The following is a 17,032-nucleotide window of genomic DNA, read 5'->3' as shown; positions in this document are numbered from 1 at the left end:
CGTAATTCAGTTCCAACAAAATAGCCATTTTTGAGTCAATATGAAACTAGGCCAGGGCTGGGCGATGGATCAAAATAATCCGATTAATTGGCCCCTTAGGAACCACAGAATTCTGTTTTCAGGCAGAATCGCAAAATTAGATTTTTTTTCTTAACATGGGATGTGCTTAGTTGTATTACAAATAACTTCCATATTCCCCATAGCGTGGCCGGCTCCTCCCCTGCAGTGACAGGACGCTGCATCCACACAACTTGATTGGCTAATTCTGGTAGGTGGCTGGATCTGGAGCCAATCCAGGAGAAGGCGGCTCTATGTCCACCCTTGGGAGCAGGAACAGCAGGGGGCCGTCCCTTCTCCATTGAGGTGGCTCTGCACCGTCAGGGACCTTTCCCAGAATTGCCTGTATGAGACCTTTCACACGGTACAGAATTAGTCTGCGCAGCCATTTCTGCGTCACAGTGTTATCTTTCTGGGGCTTGAATTCCACGGCTGTTAAAATCTGCGCATCTATACTTCAAAACCGCAAGATTAAGTTGGATTAAATTCCAGGTTCTACTCCTGAATTACGGACGTCTTGCGGAATTGTTGTTGTGGATTTCCAACATCCAGGAGATGGAATTATGCGTTTAAAGTCTGTGGAAAAAAAATGCAATAAATTCTGCCAGATGTTCCACAGAACGCAATCTAGAGTCAAAAACGCAATCACTAATTGAGAGAATCCACATTTGTGCTGCGGCCTCACTGATAGGTCCATGATGCTTCTGCCAGCCAACTCATCATAACCTCCGTGGTAATTTGTGAAGTTCTGACTATGGCCGCTAGCGCCCTTGTAATAGCACCCAAAGGTGCAAACTGCCATGTGCAAAAAGGGAAAGGGGGGAGAGACATATAAGGGATGAGTAAATGTGGCGGAAGCTGTCCCCCTACTTCATATTTCAGGCAGCGCATCTCAGTGTCTCTCTTGTAACTGCAAGCACGGCTCCCATTGGAAAAAACAGTGGTTGCAGTTACAAGCGCCGGCCACTACATGGAGGTCAGCAGAGACTTCCGCTCCGACTTGTGTATTTGCAGTGCTGACAGCGGGCGCATAATCAGCTGACAACACCGGTCAAAAATTGCGACCATGTGATGCATTAGATTCCGATGTATTTGTTCAGATGGGCAATTTTTGGGGGCGTAAAATCGGCCGTCCGGAAAAGATATGATGCACATTCCGACTGGCCAATCTTACGCCTGCCAGAAAAGATAGGTCTCCTATAGGAGCCTACAGGAGTTGCCAGAAAAGGGAGGTGGGAGGGAGTTTAGCAGCGGCTCTGCTAAACTCCAGTCTACTTCTCTTCCCCTTGCCGGCAAAGAGAGAGGGTGGGACGGGGTGGGAGAATAGCACACTAGCTCCCGCTCCATCCTGCTCCCTTCCTCTGCTGGCAAGGGACGGGGTGGGAGATTAGCACACTAGCTCCCGCCCTCTCCCTTTACCGGAAATCAACAAGGGGCAGAGAGGGGGAAAGAGTTTTGCACAGCTAAACTCTCTCCCCCCGCCCCATGGTATTCGGGGCTGTGGCATATATATGCCGCATCCGGTCCATCTGAATGGGTGTTTAAACAGGAGATGCAGCCACAACTTGGTTGTGACTGCCTACCGTCCATGCGATTGTTTTGGCCACGTTGGGTCCAGGTGAAAGTTGCATCGCCTGTGTGAAGGAGAACTGAGGCTGCATTCCACCCAACGCTGCTTTGCGCCATTGTGGTACAAGGACTAAAAAGAAGTGATGTTGTAACAACTGCTATTGTCTTTCTGTTAAAAGCCAGAAGTCTGAAGCATATTTCAGATCATTCTGCTTATTACAAATGTATGAATGCAAATGAAATGTAATCACTGTGTACTAATTGCTGCCCTACTAAAGGCTCATTAACACGGAGTGATGATCACTCAAACGACAGCTTTGAGTGATCATTTTGCATAAACTGTTAAGTAGCTACTCAAAAGAAGCCTTTAGCTGAATGCAGTTAATAGCCGGAGGGCTCTTATCTCCATTCAGCTCCTTTGTTCTCCGACGGGAAACCATGCTATCAGCACTACCCATGGAGAACTGCTGATAAGGCTGGACAACAATTTTTTTAGTTTGGCCTGAATTTAACGATCAGCTAGCAGTACACAAAAAGTGCGCGATGGCTGCGCATTTAGGTGCAACGATGATCGCTTAAACAATCGTTTTTTAGCGATTTTTGAGCGATCATTGCTCAGTGTAAATGGGCCTTTATTCTTCTGCTCCTTGTCCATTATAATTAACTAAAACTCCCATTAATAGAGAAACTTACAAGCAACAACCTCCCCTTCTATGTCTAAAGTGAAAATAGAAGATTCTTCTCTTGCTGGACTTCTTTGTCTGATGAAGAGATAGTTTAAGCCTATAGAAAATTAACAGCTAATAAGCCAGCCTGCTTTATATATAACTTTGTGTTAAGTCTTTGTCTAGTCACTCAGAGGTTTGGAATCTGTTATATGTCCCTCTGAGTCAGTGCCGGCGCTAAAAGTAATATAAAGGCCCATTTACACGCAAAGATAATCATTCAAAACATAGGTTTTGAGCGATTGTTTTGCATAAACTGCTAATGGACACTAATGTCCATTAGCAGCTTATCACCTTCATTTCCATGTAAATAAGGCTCAGGGACCTGTATGCAAAGAACAGCAGGTGGTCTGTTCTCTGCATTCAGCTCTTTTGTTCTGTCACAGGGCTGCCAGCTGAATACAATGTAATCAGCAGCTCATGTGGAGAATACAGCATCATGAACAGCAAACACAGCACCTGGTCTGTGTTATCTTCTCTCCAGCTGAACAATGGATTTCATGCTCACTTAAAAATCATCCTTCAGCCAAAGAGTGAAAGATGGGATCATTTACACACAATTACTGCTTAAACAATGGTTTTTGAGTGAATTTTGAGCGATAATCGTTGCGTGTAAATGAGCCCTAAGTTCATTTCCTAAAGTAATCCTGGTGTCCTGTCGGATCTCGTATATCACCATAACACTGCAAAAAGAGAGATAACATTGTAGTATTATTTAGCCTGTGCCCATCTTGCCCGTACATGCTCCTCAATACAGAAATAAAATAGGGGGTCTGATATACCCATTTTTGACTTAACACTCTTATAGTCCTTTACATGGGCCAATTATGGGGCCAAACATTCCTCTGAATGCTTATTCGACCGACAATTGGGCTTGTAAAAAGGGGAAACATTAGTCGACGACGGAACGGACACTCGCTCGTTGGCTGATCGGTTGTATGTTTCACATTGTGAAGAAGGAGTCGGCCAACAGGGGCAAACAATTATATCAGTGATCATTCGTCTCTGTTAGTTGATTCTCAGCCCGTGTGAAAGAAAACAAAACAATTGCTGATTGACATCTGTTGATCTGAGCTCGTTACGACCGTTAGAGTCCTTGTAAAGAATATGATTTCCTGGCCCAATCTGAACGCCAATCATCATTCATGTGGATCTGCACTCTTTTCATGTCTTTCACACGGACTGAGAATCAGTTTAGGGAACGAATGATTGCGAAAGCCAAATGATTAGCCGACAAATGTGCTTTTCATCTTTTGGCAGCTGATCATCTGTCACCTTACAGGCCCGATTATCGGGTGAAGAAGTGTTTGGAGGAATGTTCAGCCTCGATCAGGGGCGTAACTAAAGGCTCAGGGGGCCTGATGCAAAATGTGAGCTGCCCCCCCCCCCTCTATCTGTATCTGTACCCGTACCCATACCTAAACCATGCTGCACAGAGACATAACTTGAAGCTTCTGGGCCCCAATGCAAGACCTGTAACAGGGCCCCCAACTATACTGCTTTATTCATAGTACTGGGCTCCCTATATGGAGAAGAGAGGTCTTATGGGCCCCATAAGGCTCCTGGGCCACCGCATCCCCTGCACCCACTATAGTTACGCCCCTGGCCTCGATAACTGGTCCATGTAAAAGGACCTTTACAAAAGTATACTTTTTTAATACATTAACTATAATGAGTCTAACATCGGTTACAAAAGCACTACAATCATCAGTAAGCTGCAAGCTGAAAGCGCTATTAGTGACGTGCAGCAGTGCAGCAAAATCAGAGAAGAAGGTCAGGCCAAAATAACAAGGTCACGGATGGATAAGTAATGTGGAGAAGGATTTAACCCACAACCTTTTCACACTCAGTGAGTCCTTCTTCTTGCAGCTCCGGGGCACAGTAATGGGGGCCGCTTGTGCATCCTTAGAAGCCAATTGATGACTGGCGCTATATGAAAGGAATCATGATGTCTCAATGGACCTTGTTACTTCTTGGACATGTTGGGTACATCGATGACGCTTTCATGATCTGATTGACTCCATTTATTAAACGCACAAGTCATCGCAATAATAGATGGGCTTTCATAAGGCCTGACTCTATATATCCTCATCAAACATGACGGGGGCAGTTGTGTTCAGGCTGATGTATTATCCCTGAATGTAACGACTTCTCATCTTCTACAGATTATCCACGCTATTCCGAATTGATAGTTTTTACACATGAAATGATCGAGATTATATCAAACAATGACAAATTTGTGGTAACGTTCTCGCCTGTGGCTATAGGAAACAACATATCAGAAGACATATTCCAAGGCTACATGATCTACACAGAACAGCGCCTTTATTAACGTCCATGGCCCTTTCATGATTGGCGCTTCCCTGTATGGAAATTATCCATGGAGTGTGGCATAAAATCATTTGACAAGTTTTTGATTTCACATTAGATGAGAAAATCCAATGATTGAGATACGTCCAACGAGGCCGGGTCATCAGTGCTAGACTAGCCGGGGCGAGGATGTCACTGCCAACTGCATGGCGTTTACTCATGTGGCGGTGTGGAGAGTATACCGACAGAGGAAAAACGTGCAGCAAAAACTGGTCTGTGAATGGAAACAATTTGTGACACAAAGAGGTCAGAGGAGGATGTCAGGAATCGTCCTGGCCAACACAGTCAAGAGCGGCCAAATACAACACTGGTGCTCCAACTCACATGTGTGAACGCACAACTTGTCATTCCTTAGCACGGATGGGCTCTAACAGCAGACAGCAAACTCCAGCGCCATTGTGTCTGAGAGAAACAGAAAGGCACGAATCTGTTGCTCCATGCTAATTGGAGGTCAGAATTTGGCGCAAGCACCACAAACCAATGACCTCTTTCTGCCAGACTGGTGGAGGTGCTGTAATGGTGGGGGAAGGATTTCTCGGGGCACCCTGGGTCCTTTTATACCTGAGGTTAGACGCCTCTATGAATTTCTGATGGCTAAAGGAAGTCCAACGCACTAGTAGATGGGGTCTCTAATTAAAGTGGCCATTCAGTGCCCTACAACAGGATGTATGTATGTCCGTATGTGAGTATGTGCCACCATAACTGATGAACGCCTGGAGCAATTTCAAATAAACTTGGTACATATATAACTCATCCTATGGGGACAAATTTGTGTGGGGGAAAGGGGATTAAGACACCCCGACTACCCTGGTTCCGTTTAACTTCCCATTCATTTCAGTGGGATGTCTGAGCCTCTGCTCCGCTCGGTTCAGTTCCATCGGCTTTCTCTTGCTTTAACGGAAAAATAGCGCAGACTGCAGCACTTCTCTTTCCACAAAATATAGAGATAGCAACCAAATAGGACCCTTCTAGGCGGTTTACATTTTAGACACCGGTTGGCGGAGTGGAATGAAAAGATTTCCCATTCTGTTTCTGTTTTCCCTCAACAGTAACAGATTCATTCTTTTATTGATCCTGCGCACAGAGTCTTCCTCCAGTGACGGAACGCATCGTTAGAAACAGATGTAAGCAGAGCGAAATGGAAACACACGTCTAGAGGTGGTTCGTTTTTTTGACGGATCTCTCTACTGGCTCTGTTTAAACAGACTCTGTCATCTAGTTTTAGCCCAATGAGTTAAGCTTATGGGCTGAAAGTAGGAGACCCGATGAGCTGGTGCTGAATTTACCATGGCTTGTGGTGCGTCATGCGGCCCATGTGAAAAATCCCAAAAAGTTCAACTCCTTTAGCAAAAAATAAGGGCTTTACAACTGTTACAGTAGGACAGCTCCTCCTAGTGGTCGATCCTAATTTTACATGCTGAACCCCTTAAAGTATGACGTAGATAGAAATTCATATATTCTGAAAATCTGCTCCACAAAATGAATAAAGGACGGGCACAAGGGGCGTAACTATAGGGAAGGCCCTGTTACAGGTCTTGCATTGGGGCCCAGGAGCTTCAAGTTACGCCTCTGATGGGCACTTAGTCAATAAAGATATATAGCCCTATTTGTATACAGCTTCTCTGCAGACCTTATGTCTCCATAATGAAAAGCTATAAACAAACTCCGTGCAGTCTGATCCTGGATGCAAACATTCACTAATTTGTTATGTGCTGGATAACTAACAATTTCCAGGTATTGTAGGCACCAGAGTACGGCTAGGGCTTGCAATTTCAACCCAGCCCCCTCAGCGAACGGGGGCCCACAGGCCCCCATCATATACTATATCACTGTCTCGGTCCACGGGCCAGCTATGGGTGGCTCTCAGGAAGGGGAGGGTCGTTACCCGGGGAGCCGGCAGCCAATTACAGACTGCCAACTCCCCCGGCACGCGATCTTTCCTTCCACTGAGAGACTGCAGTTGTGATGGATAACATCTACAGTCTATCAGTGCACTGCCGGCCGGCGGTCAACCCACAGTGTCTGAAAGCGGAGAAGGGGGGTGGAGTCAGCGAACCATACTGACAGTATATACTTTATATAATCATATATGTATAGCTGGAATAAGTTATACCAGCTGTACATACATAATTATATACAGAAGATGCTCAGGTTATATCAGCATGTTCCACATCACTATATACAGGAGATGTCACAGCCGGGAGAATATTTTAATCAGCAGCACCCAGCATACGTCCAGACAACTTGGAAAAGCGATATGCAATGCACACCCCACAATGGGTAAGATTGGAGCCCAAGTAAATAGAGTTTTAAGGAGACACAAAGGGCAGCAAAACGCTGTTGCAAATAGAAACCATCTACCAGGAGGGGCTTTATTTCTTTACAGACATATAACAACATGACGTTTCGACTACAGTCTGTAGTCTTATCATAGAATCATAAATTGGTAGAGTTGGAAGGGAACTGCAGGGTCATCGGGTCCAACCCCCTGCTCAGTGCAGGATCACTAAATCATCCCAGACAGATGTCTGTCCAGCCTCTGTTTGAACACTTCCATTGAAGGAGATCTCACCCCCTCCCGTGGTAACCTGTTCCACTCATTGATCACCCTCACTGTCAAAGTTTTTTTCTAATATCTAATCCGTGTCTCCTCCCTTTCAGTTTCATCCCATTGCTTCTAGTCTTTCCTTGTACAGATGAGAATAGGGCTGATCCCGCTGCACTGTGACAGCCCTTCAGATATTTGTAGACTGCTATTAAGTCTCCTCTCAGCCTTCTCTTCTCCAAGCTAAACATTCCCAGATCCTTTAACCGCTCCTCATAGGACATGATTTGCAGACCGCTCACCATCTTGGTAACTCTTTTCTGAACTTGCTCCAGTTTGTCCATGCCTTTTTTAAAGTGGGGTGCCCAGAACTGAACACAGTCTTCCAGATGAGGTCTGACTAGGGAAGAGTAGAGGAGGATAATTACCTCACGTGATTTATACTCTATGCTTCTCTTAATGCCTTTTTGGTTGCTGCATCACATTGTTGACTCAGTCTATGATCTATGATATATCTAAAGACCCAAGTCTTTTACACATGTGCTGCTTAGCCCATTTCCTCCCATCCTATTTGTGCTTTTTTCATTTTTCTTGCCCAGATGTAGGACTTTGCATTTCTCCTTGTTAAATGCCGTTCTGTTACTCGTCGCCCACTGTTCAAGCTGTTCTAGATCTTTTTGAATCCTCTCTCTTCCCTAGCGTTAGCTTATCCCTCCAAGCTTTGTGTTGTCGGTAAATTTGATCAGTTTCCCATAAATTCCCTCTTCCAGATCATTTATAAAAATGTTGAACAACACTGGGCCCAGGACAGAGCCTTGTGGTACCCCACTTGATACATTCTTCCACTTGGATGTGCAGCCATTTATGACCACTCTTTGAGTATGATCACTCAGCCAGTTGTGAATCCACCTAACAGTTGACTTGTCAATCCCATATTTAGTCATTTTTTTAAAATAAGTATAGTATAAAATACTTTGTTAAATGATTTACTAAAGTCAAGATATACTATATCCACCCTGATTTCCCTGATCAACCCACTTGGTGATTCTGTCATAGAAATAATTAGTATAGTCTGGCATGACTTGTTTATTACAAATACATGCTGGCTCTGGTTAATTACTCAATTTTTATCCAAGTACTTGCATACATGCTGTTTAATAATTTGTTCAAAGATGTTTCCCTGTATAGAAGTCAGGCTCACAGGCCTGTAGTTCCCTGGATCCACCTTCTTCCTTTTTTTGAAGATAGGGACAACTTTGCCCTTTTCCAATCTTCTGGGACTTCTGTTCTCCAAGAATTTTCAAATATTATGGTGAGTGGTTCAGCAATTACCTCCACTGCTTCCTTTAGTATCCTAAGATGTAATTCATCTGGACCTGGAGACTTGAATTCATTTAAGTTAGCGAAGTGTCTCCTCACCATCTCTCTGCTTATAGATAGCCTGCATTCTTCTATTCCCCCAATAGCACAGGGAAGATCATTTGATGTTCCATCTACTTTCTAAATGAAAATAGATACAAAATGGGAATTTAAAAGTTCAGCCTTCTCAACATCATTTTTAACCAATTCACCATTTTCATCTTGTAAGTATCCTATAGCATCTTTGACTTTTCTTTTTCTTTTGACATACCCCCCAAATCTTTTTTTATTGCTTTTGGTCTCTCACAAGCCTCAATTCATTAATAGCTTTTCTGACACTTGCCCTACAGTTTCTGCAGATGCCATTATATTCTTCTTTAGATATTCCCCCCTCTTTCCCTTTGATAAACATATTTTTATTCCATTTTAACATGTGTGCACGTTTTGTGTTCATCCATCCTGGTCGCTTTAAATGCTTCCCATTCTTCCTTCTTTTAGGGATTGTTAATGATTATGCTTTGAGAATCTCATTTCGCAATATTTCCCAAGCTCCAAAGACTACAGACTGCAGTCGAAACGTCACGTTGTTAAATGTCTGCGTAGAAATAAAGCCCCATTCTGATGGATGATTTTTATTTGCAACAATGTTTTGCTGCCCCTTGTGTCTCCTTAAAACTCTATATACAGGAGATGTATTACATATACCAGCAGTGCATATATAGTTATATACAGGACATACCCAGCATGGACCATATTACTATATACAGGGGGATGTATAACATGACATATGAGATACATAAAAATACAGATGTGAGATAGACAGATATGAGATAGATAGATAGATAGATAGGAAACAGATAGATATGAGATAGATAGATAGATAAATAGATAGATAGGAAACAGATAGATAGATATGAGATAAATAGATAGATATTAGATATATAGATATTAGATAGATAGATAGATATGAGATAGATAGATAGATATGAGATAGATAGATAGATAGATAGATAGATAGATAGAGAGATATGAGATAGATAGATAGATAGATATGAGATAGATAGATAGATAGATAGATAGATAGATATGAGATAGATAGATAGATAGATAGATAGATAGATAGATAGATAGATAGATAGATAGATAGATGTGGATGGGTTTTTGTACAGCTCCTGGCTTCCCCTCAGCTGCTGTGTGACTCCAGGCACAGTAATATATTCCACCATCATCTATCTGAATACTTTTGGTCTTCAGCGTGAAATCTGTCTGGTTGTTTCGTTCTGCGGTGAAGTGAGAGAGGGTCATTTCTTCTACAGAGGATTTCCCGGCAGAGGAGGATATATGGGTGACAGCAGTAGTGGGGGTCTTCCTGTACCAGTACATATAGGGCTCTCCTGCTCCCTGCACCTGGCATCCCAGGTGTACCTCTCCCCCTCTATACGTGATAAGGGCTGGAGGTGACTGTAGGATGGACTGAGCGATGAGCGATGCGGGGAGGAAGCACAGAAGAGAGAGGAGATGGTACATGATGACGGCGAGGGATCTTCTGTGCCGCCTCAGGAGCAGATCAGCCTTTTCAGGTCTCCCCCTTTGCCTCCTCCTCCTTCCTGCTCCCACCCGAGACTGGTTTCAGACGAGCGTATGGAACTGCGTCCAAATAACGTCCAACCCCCTGCTCAGTGCAGGATTCCCTAAATCATCCCAGATAGATATTTGTCCAGCCTCTGTTTGAACACTTCCATTTAAGGAGAACTCACCACCTCCCATGGTAACCTGCTCCACTCATTGATCACCCTCACTGTCAAAGTTTTTTTCTAATATCTAATTTGTGTCTCCTCCCTTTCAGTTTCATCCCCTTGCTTCTGGTCTTTCCTTGTACAAATGAGAATAGGGCTGATCCCTCTGCACTGTGACAGCCCTTTAGATATTTGTAGACGGCTATTAAGTCTCCTCTCAGCCTTCTTTTTTGCAAGCTAAACATTCCCAGATCCTTTAACCGTTCCTCATAGGACATGATTTGCAGACCGCTCACCATCTTGGTAACTCTTCTCTGAACTTGCTCCAGTTTGTCTATGCCTTTTTTAAAGTGGAGTGCCCAGAACTGGACACAGTATCCCAGATGAGGTCTGACTAAGGAAGAGTAGAGGGGGATAATTACCTCACGTGATCTAGACTCTATGCTTTTCTTATTGCTTTTTTGGTTGCTGCATCATATTGTTGACTGATGTTCAGTCTGTGATCTATTAGTATATCCAAGTCTTTTTCACATGTGCTGCTGCTTAGCCCAATTCCTCCCATTCCCATTTGTGCTTTTTCCATTTTTCTTGCCCAGATGTAGGACTTTGCATTTCTCCTTGTTAAATGCCGTTCTGTTAGTCGTCGCCCGCTGTTCAAGCTTTTCTAGATCTTTTTGAATCCTCTCTCTTCCCTAGCGTTAGCTTATCCCTCCAAGCTTTGTGTTATCGGCAAATTTGATCAATTTCCCATAAATTCCCTCTTCCAGATCATTTATAAAAATGTTGAACAACACTGGGCCTAGGACAGAGCCTTGTGGAACCCCACTTGATACATTCTTCCACTTGGATGTGCAGCCATCTATGACCACTCTTTGAGTACGATCATTCAGCCAATTGTGAATCCACCGAACAGTTGCCTTGTCAATCCAATATTTAGTAATTTTTTTGTGGATGGGTTTTTGTACAGCTCCTGGCTTCCCCTCAGCTGCTGTGTGACTCCAGGCACAGTAATATATTCCACCATCATCTATCTGAATACTTTTGGTCTTCAGCGTGAAATCTGTCTGGTTGTTTCGTTCTGCGGTGAAGTGAGAGAGCGTCATTTCTTCTACAGAGGATTTCCCGACAGAGGAGGATATATGGGTGAGAGCAGTAGTGGGGGTCTTCCTGTACCAGTACATAAAGGGGTCTCCTGCCCCCTGCACCTGGCATCCCAGGTGTACCTCTCCCCCTCTGTACGTGATAAGGGCTGGAGGTGACTGTAGGATGGACTGAGCGATGAGCGATGCGGGGAGGAAGCACAGAAGAGAGAGGAGATGGTACATGGTGACGGCCAGGGATGTTCTGTGCCGCCTCAGGAGCAGATCAGCCTCTTCAGGTCTCCCCCTTTGCCTCCTCCTCCTTCCTGCTCCCACCCGAGACTGGTTTCAGACAAGCGTCCAAATAACGGATGCTTATATGACATGTTTCAGATGACATTACAGCCATATGTAACCAGCAGTTCATCAATATTCGCCTCTGTTTAGTTTATTTCCATTAGACAATTACTCATCTTTATTTGCCTGATAGAAAAGAATAGAAACGCGGAGGCGAATACGCAAAATATAGGTCATGCTGTGCATTAGGAAAAAAAACGGAGCTGAACATTGCGACCATGTAAACACATATGTAGACTTACATGAACTCCATAGAACAATCCGGAAAACACGGACCAAATACGGAGCTCCAATACACAATTCTGAAACCGGCCGTACGGCGCTCCATGCTGTTCTTCTTTTTATTCATCGCCATATGTACATTATATGTGACGCTACACAAGAGCGCCCCGTGTGACCGCGGTGAGGGGCGCCATGACACCGCCATACAGGATCGTTGTGCCGACCGCTATCTTCTATGGGAGGACTCCTCTGTGGGGCTTTTCCTTGGGACTATTAAAGGGTAATTGCTATCACTGCTAATTTTCCTTTGGACTTTCCCAGGAACCAAACCACAAGGGGGCGGAGCTATGCTAATTTATTGTAACAGCAAATTTCTGTGTATTTTCAAGGTTCCGCAAGACGAAGCTTAAAGGGAAGCTGTCACCATGCTTTTACAAGACTGTCCACGATAAACCTTTAACAGCGCCGCCTATTAGATTTCCTTATGGCTGTTTGGTTTGTTCTCCGTGCCGCGATACCTTTAAAGCTGTTTTTATAATTTTCCCGCGCTAATAAGCAGAAAAGTGTCAGTTTTCCCCCAGCGCAGCACCAGGCACAACCCCAGTTCTTGATTGGGAAGCAAACGGATTTCTCTTCTTTACAGTAATCCTGCACAAGCGCCGTAGCAAACCCCATCTGCACCCCAGCTCTTCTGCTGAGATTGCAGCGTTGTACTGCACCTTGAGGATGGTCCCTCCCACTGCGTCTGGGGTCAGATGACTGGGAGTAACAGACAGGGCAGAGGTCCAGATATGATAAGGGGAAACATGGCGGATCTCCCATGCTGAACTCTATTCTGCACAGTAGAGGGCAGTGTAGTTGTTACCCATTAACACAGGGTAAAGTGGGGATCGGGCACCCTCATTATCAGGGAGACTCCTGTGGGGTCGATGACCCCAATCCTATTTTGGACTGAAAAGTTGTTCCTGTTGGCGTAAAGTGTAGTGAAGAGAATCAACAGCGCCCCCCTGTGTCACTTGCTGGTTCAGAGGCGCTGTTACATACTGCCCTGTTATGGAGGCACTATGACTGGTGTGGTATATGGTAGGATTAGATATAGCAGCTCAGCACGCAGTATCACACACACAATAGGCTTAGATACACAGGCTCAGCACACAGTATCACACACGACAGGCTTAGATACACAGGCTCAGCACACAGTATAACACACAACGGGCTTAGATACACAGGCTCAGCACACAATATCACATATAATGGGCTTAGATTCACAGGCTCAGCACAGAGTATCACACACGATGGGCTTAGATACACAGGCTCATCACACAGTATCACACACAACAGGCTTAGATACACAGGCTCAGCACACAGTATAACACACAACAGGCTTAGATATACAGGCTCAGCACACAGTATCACACATGATGGGCTTATATACGCAGGCTCAGCACACACTATCACACACAATGGGCTTAGATACACAGGCTCAGCACACAATATCACATATGATGGGCTTAGATTCACAGGCTCAGCACACAGTATCACACACAATGGGCTTAGATACACAGGCTCAGCACACAGTATCACACACGACAGGCTTAGATACACAGGCTCAGCACACAGTATAACACACAACGGGCTTAGATATACAGGCTCAGCACACAGTATCACACATGATGGGCTTAGATTCACAGGCTCAGCACACAGGATCACACAAGATGGGCTTAGATACACAGGCTCAGCACAGAGTATCACATACGATGGGCTTATATACACAGGCTCAGCACACAGTATCACACACGATGGGCTTAGATACACAGGCTCAGCACACACTATTACACACAATGGGCTTAGATACACAGGCTCAGTACACACTATTACACACAATGGGCTTAGATACACAGGCTCAGCACACAGTATCACACACGATGGGCTTAGATACACAGGCTCAGCACACAGTATCACACACGATGGGCTTATATACACAGGCTCAGCACACAGTATCACACACAATGGGCTTAGATACACAGGCCCAGCACACATTATCACATACAATGGGCTTAGATACACAGGCTCAGCACACACTATTACACACAATGGGCTTAGATACACAGGCTCAGCACACACTATCACACGATGGGCTTATATACACAGGCTCAGCACACACTATCACACACGATGGGCTTAGGAGAGTAGATAAGAGCAGCACTCAGGGGTTGATTCCAGAAAAACTTTATTGCCCACAACGTTTCAACTCAGAAGAGTCTTTGTCAGCACTTGACAAAGACTCTTCTGAGTTGAAACGTTGTGGGCAATAAAGTTTTTCTGGAATCAACCCCTGAGTGCTGCTCTTATCTACTCTCCTTTGCTATTTGGAATACGGTCCGTGATCCAGGACTCTTGGGAGCGAGCACCTTCTGGAGTGGAATATCTTCCCTGGAGATATACAGGGTTTACGTGTGCTGTGATCCAATCATTATTTGGGACACACGATGGGCTTAGATACACAGGCTCAGCACACACTATCATACACAATGGGCTTAGATACACAGGCTCAGCACACACTATCACACACAATGGGCTTAGATACACAGGCCCAGCACACATTATCAAATACGATGGGCTTAGATACACAGGCTCAGCACACATTATTACACACAATGGGCTTAGATACACAGGCTCAGCACACAGTATAACACACGATGGGCTTAGATACACAGGCTCAGCACACACTATCACACGATGGGCTTATATACGCAGGCTCAGCACACACTATCAAACATGATGGGCTTAGATACACAGGCCCAGCACACACTATCACACACAATGGGCTTAGATACACAGGCCCAGCACACATTATCACATATGATGGGCTTAGATACACAGGCTCAGCACACAGTATCACACACGATGGGCTTAGATACACAGGCTCAGCACACACTATCACACGATGGGCTTATATACGCAGGCTCAGCACACACTATCACACACAATGGGCTTAGATACACAGGCTCAGCACACACTATCACACACGATAGGCTTAGATACACAGGCTCAGCACACAGTATCACACACAATGGGCTTAGATACACAGGCTCAGCACACAGTATCACACACGATGGGCTTAGATACACAAGCTCAGCACACAGTATCACACACGACAGGCTTAGATACACAGGCTCAGCACACACTATCACACACAATGGGCTTAGATACACAGGCTCAGCACACATTATCACACACGATGGGCTTAGATACACAGGCTCAGCACACACTATCACACGATGGGCTTATATACGCAGGCTCAGCACACACTATCACACACAATGGGCTTAGATACACAGGCTCAGCACACACTATCACACACGATGGGCTTAGATACACAGGCTCAGCACACACTATCACACACAATGGGCTTAGATACACAGGCTCAGCACACACTATCACACGATGGGCTTAGATACACGGGCTCAGCACACACTATCACACACGATGGGCTTAGATACACAGGCTCAGCACACACTATCACACACGATGGGCTTAGATACACAGGCTCAGCACACACTATCACACGATGGGCTTAGATACACGGGCTCAGCACACACTATCACACACGATGGGCTTAGATACACAGGCTCAGCACACAGTATCACACACAATGGGCTTAGATACACAGGCTCAGCACACAGTATCACACACGATGGGCTTAGATACACAGGCTCAGCACACACTATCACACACAATGGGCTTAGATAAACAGGCTCAGCACACACTATCACACACGATGGGCTTAGATACACAGGCTCAGCACACAATATCACATATGATGGGCTTAGATACACAGGCCCAGCACACATTATCACACATGATGGGCTTAGATACACAGGCTCAGCATACACTATCACACACAATGGGCTTAGATTGAGAGGCTCAGTAGACTGTAGCACAAATATTACAAATATACTGGGTAGTGATGTCCGATACACAGGGCGGTATCCCACAGACTAAGGATGATGACGATTAAGCGGTAAATTGCGATTTTGCCGCAATGCGTTTTTAAAATTAGAAAGCCACATAGACACCTGGAAAAAAAAACGCAGCAAATTCGCGAACACCAGTGGGTAGTCACCCTCAGGCCGTCGTCACACGGGTGTATTTGCATGGGTTTAAAATTTACGTGCGCAATACGTAGAAAATAGCATCCATTCATTTTAATGGGTTCATTCACATTTCCATATTTTGCGTTCGCACTTGGATCACGCAAGAAAAAAGCAGCATGCTCTTCTTTACTGCGCAGGAAGGTCCCCATAGAAGTCAGAGGGGGCGCAATAAACGAGGAGACTCCCAATACGCTGATCATTCTGATGGGAAAAGAACTCGTTAGACTAATCATCCATTTCAATCGGTGCGTTTTAATCTGCGGCGCGCAAATGAACATGTCAGTAAAATATGCCGATACAGGTGCAAAAAGCCTCATTTAGTATGCAAGAATGTTGTGCTGAGGCGCAAGCAAATACACGTAGTATTAACGGGCGAGAATACCGCCAGTGAAAGCATAAAGCAATAGTCCTGTTTGTCCCGTTATGCGATAATCACTGCCGCATAACGGGACGAAAATACGCCCACGTGGGTAAGCCCGAATGAACATAAACACAGCGGCTCAGTATCAGGGCTCATTCCAAATAAATACGCAGCGCATATTCTGCAGGGTGAACGCACACGGGCGGATTTGAATTGCGGAATATAGAGCCGGCGTCCGCAGTAAATACCGCCCATAGCCCACTAAGTAATAATGATTCTTCATACACGAGCGGAAACAAATAGCGATTTCCAATCGCGGATGAAAAATCACAGCATGCGCCATTTTCCTGCGGATTCCACATGAATGGCCTTTGTTGAAGTCAATGGAGGACGTCCGACCAGCGGACGGGCCGTGAAACAAAATCTGTACTGCACCTGTCCGACGGCGAGGTGTGCGGACCATCTGTAGTACAGAAAGAAGAAAGAGGAAGCAGG

Source organism: Eleutherodactylus coqui, chromosome 4, assembly GCF_035609145.1.
Source record: "Eleutherodactylus coqui strain aEleCoq1 chromosome 4, aEleCoq1.hap1, whole genome shotgun sequence".
NCBI lineage: Eukaryota > Metazoa > Chordata > Amphibia > Anura > Eleutherodactylidae > Eleutherodactylus > Eleutherodactylus coqui.
Note: the sequence above shows the minus strand (reverse complement) of the source record.